The sequence below is a fragment of the Octodon degus genome, unplaced genomic scaffold (assembly GCF_000260255.1).
Source record: "Octodon degus isolate 3935 unplaced genomic scaffold, OctDeg1.0 scaffold00189, whole genome shotgun sequence".
Taxonomy (NCBI): domain Eukaryota; kingdom Metazoa; phylum Chordata; class Mammalia; order Rodentia; family Octodontidae; genus Octodon; species Octodon degus.
This window is the reverse complement of record NW_004524765.1, coordinates 1,844,820-1,849,106: the sequence shown is the minus strand read 5'-3', so window position 1 is coordinate 1,849,106 and position 4,287 is coordinate 1,844,820.

Genomic DNA, 4,287 nt, shown 5'->3' with positions numbered 1-4,287 from the left:
TTTCTGTCATGATATCTGCCAACAGGTTTGATTTGTCTTTTGTGCTTTCTCCTGCTTTCTCATTTACTCTAATCAATCTTTAAGTTATTCTCCTTTGCATCATCTAGCAGCTGTTTCATTCATTTCTTGTGGTCTCTTGCTGTTGTGAAGAAATCTTTCACTTCATGATTGTTAACTGCAAGCCTATCTTCTATATCTGAGATCCTGTCCTCATGTTGGATTAATCTGCCATGAATACTTTCAATAGAATTTTTATTCTTCTTGATATCTGTTTGAATTTGCCTTATAGATTCCATTTCTTCCTACACTGCATTTGTGGCTTACATAATTTTCTTAAGCACCTCTGTTTTCTTGTTTGTATCTGCTCTAGTCACTAAGCATGTTTTTCATTGTGGACGACATCTCTGTAGTTATCTGACAGGAAATGTTGATTTGATTTTTGTCTGGAACTTCATTGAACTGCTTTGTTGTCACTGTGTTAGAGAGCTCATGTGGGTAGTTTTTGGATTGTTCCACCTCACTGCTCTCATCTTGCCTTTGGCAATGTCTATGGTTGCATCGTTAAGTGTGTCCTCATTTTCTTCACTTTTTTAGTTTAATTCCTGATGTAGGGGGGCTGGCCAAATAGCTCAACAGATTAAAGCACTTGCAAGCAGGTGCAGGGGCCAGAGTTTGATCCCCAGGCCTGCTGTGCTGGCCCCAACCCCAGGGTTCACTGAGATGGCGATTGAGACTGGGCATGGTGGTGCGCGCCTGTGTAATCCCAGCTCTTGGGAGGCCGTAAACAGGAGAATCACTATAAGTCCAATCTAGTAGCGAGACTCTGAACACCCTGTAGACCCTTCCGTAAAAAGTATAGAAAAAAAAATTCCTTATGTGATGTTTATAACAGCTATATAGAACAATTATATCACTTTTGGCTAATACCAATAGGAGCATAGCATGCCTCTTAGAAAATGACCAGCTGAAGCTACCAGTAATTTGCCACACTTAACTGTATGGACTAGATTTGTGTAAAACCTATCAGAAAATTGCTCTTTTCCAATATGACCTCCCCCACTCCCCCTCCCCCCCAAAAAATGAAGGAACAACGATCATGTCATAAAGGGCAATGGTCATGTGCAGCCTATTCACTGCATGAACTGTGCCCAGTCTGTACCCAAGGATAAGGCCATTAAGAAGTTAGGTATTTGGAACATAGTGGAGTCCACCACCATCAGGGACATTTCTTTCTTTTTTCTTTTTTTTAGCAGAATATATTTATTGAGAGAAAGAAAGAAAGCTCCTGTCCTGAGAGAGGGACAGGAAGGGGGGGGAGGCTGAGTGGGTAGTTTCCCCCACCAGGAAGTTGTCTCTTGCAGGGACTTTTATACAGGAAAACCATGTGGTGAGGCGGGTCTAAGGTGGTGGAGAAGACATGGAAACTTGTTTAGTTGGGCATGAGATGGGACCAAACTATGGTCAACCAATGAGATTACAAGCACCATTGCTCAGGTAAAATTGATTAAATCCAGTATCAAATGGGAAAGTGAGTCATGTAGCAAGAGGGCATGAATACAGAACAGGGTCTCTTCCTGTTGGGGGTTGGGCTAGTGACTCATTTGGGCTCTTTCAAGTTGATTGATACTATTTAGGATATCAATCCCTAATGCCCATCCCTAAGGAAGTATGGAGCTGTGCTTCCTCTTTTTGTCTTGGTCTTGAGGTGTGGCCCATATGAGAGTGTCTATCTCTTCCAAGTTGCAAAGTCACCTTGTCTTCCATCTTGTCTCCTTGAGGGCCTGACCCTGTCTAACTGCCTATAATATTTCTGTCTAACTCAGCTGCCTGCAACGTTCCCCTCTCTGAAGAAGTAACCCAAACTGCCATGAGGGAACTATGGGTGATGACCGCTCTGGCTTCTTCAAGCTGAAACGGGTCATAGTTGTTGACCAACAGTCAGATATATTCTTCAGAGGTTCTATCTAAAGGCCCTCAATAGACACACACATTTTCAATACAGTTTTGAATTTGAAGACAAAGGCAAAGAAACTATTAAACATACATTGGCCAAATAAAAACACTAGTCAGAACATTTTTTTTAGGTCCATTAGCAGAGATCTCTTAAATGTGGGGTTTAATCCTTTTATCTTCCATGGCCATTGGACACTGTCTCAAACAAACTGGCCTTTCCTATTATTACTGGGGAACATGACTTAAGGGGCATAGGGAAAATAGTATTTTCCCATTTGCAAGTGGGCCACTGGCTGGGTAACTACTGACAAATCTGTATAAGCAATCTATTGAAAGTTTAACAGGATTTCTCCTTATATTGGCAGTTAACATGGGCTCCCTCAGACTGAGAGGGAAGACACATGACCACCTCAATCTGAAACTTCCTCTGACTCCATCATAAACACTTTCTTTTTCCTTCTCTAGCAGCAGTGGATATTTACCTTCTTTCTTGGAGGCTGCTAGCATCCCCTTTCTTATTTTCCATCTATAATTCCATTTTGTATCCTTTTTACTATGAAACACCTCAATTCAGACCAATTTATTCCTGCGAACCCTTTTAACTTTTATAGCTTGTGTCAGAAATCTGGGGCTCACTGAGAAAGATATAACTTTTTGGTTTTAGATTTTACCTGTATGGTTACCTGGGTTTTGGTATCTTCTAGAAATAGCAAATTATCTGAGAGATTAGAACATATATAATCAAAGCATGAATATTCAGGCTAACAGGTACATTTATAAACCTTTTTGAGACCTAGCAATCATAACTCATTAGCTCTTAGACCCCTTTATTCACGGAGTCTGACAGTGTACTATGAGTCCTTCTAGCTTTAGTTAAGAGAGGTCACACACGTATTAACTATCAACACAAAATACCGGAATTATATTAAAAATCAACTAGGGTTACATACGCATCATGAAGTACAAAGCATTTAGTCACATTAAACTAATGTTCCATTCAGTGTTTTGGATATGGCCCCCATGGTAAGCAAGGGGCACTGCCAAGGGATTTTTCCTTTCAATGCTGTGGCTCTGAGTTTTACATCACAATGCCTGCCTCTGTCTATAGGCCCAAAGCTATTGGACACTGCATAAGCCAGTTTCTTTAGAACATTTTTACACTGACAGGTTGTTATCTGTTCTTGGGAACCTGTTTTAACTAGTGAAATACTTTGTCTTACACATGAATAACAATATATTACATTTGTAAAACATCAGTCTCAGCATCATCATTTAGTAAACAATCTGAATGTATTGCATTACCTCAGTTATAGCTAAAGCAATATATCTTCTAAAGTCTGTTTCTATTGAGGTACGATGACTGGAAGGAAAGTCAGAGTTGGAGAAGGACAAAGAGATCTGTGCCAATGGCCAGCAATAAATAGGCTGGGTTTCTTTTCCCTTCTATAGTCATGATGTCAGGGACATTTCTGAAGTGAGTGTCTTCAACGGTTATGTGCTTCCCATGCTGTAAGTGAAGCTGCATTACTGTGTGAGTTGTGCCATCACAGCAAAGTGGTCAGAAATCAATCTCATGAAGTGTACAAGGACCGAACTCCTCCACCCAAATTTAGATCTGCTGGTGCTGCCCCACGACCTCCACCAATGTGTATGTAACAGGAGCTGGGTGTTAATGGTCTGAAGAAAACTCTCTTGAGAAAGAAATAAAGAAATAAAAAACTGAATGTTATATTTTTAAAAGATAAAACATATCAGAAATTGTATGCAGTGCAAAAGTCCTTAGTAAGTCAATTTGGTTCTCAGGGGTTGAAATTTATTTATTTATTTATTTATTTATTATTTTTAATAATTTTATTGAGAAATTAATAGCAAGGAGATAGTTTCAAAACTATTAGTAGGACAGTCTCAAGTATTAATACATTGCATATTTTTGTCTTAGTGTGGTTATTCATTGTACAAGATGCAGACATGATATCCTGTCTACCAACAATATTAGAACAAATCTTTCTATTCATTGAATAAGAGAATGTAGCTGTATATCTATCCTAGCTATTTTGAATATACAGATACAAAATGGTCATTCATGTGTATCCCTTTTTTTGTTGTTGTTGTTTAGTTTGGTCAGAGAAGCATATTCCATTGTCATTTAAATGTTATAGGTGTGTGAATTGAGTAAAATATTCCAATATAGTCCAGTAGTCCATAATAGTGGTGGGTTTTCCATAAGACTGGCAATGTCTGAAGTTGTTGACTTGAGCCTTTTACCACTCAGCATATTAATATGGCTTTACTTTTTATACTTTGTTTTTATACTTTTCTGCAGGATGGTTAAGA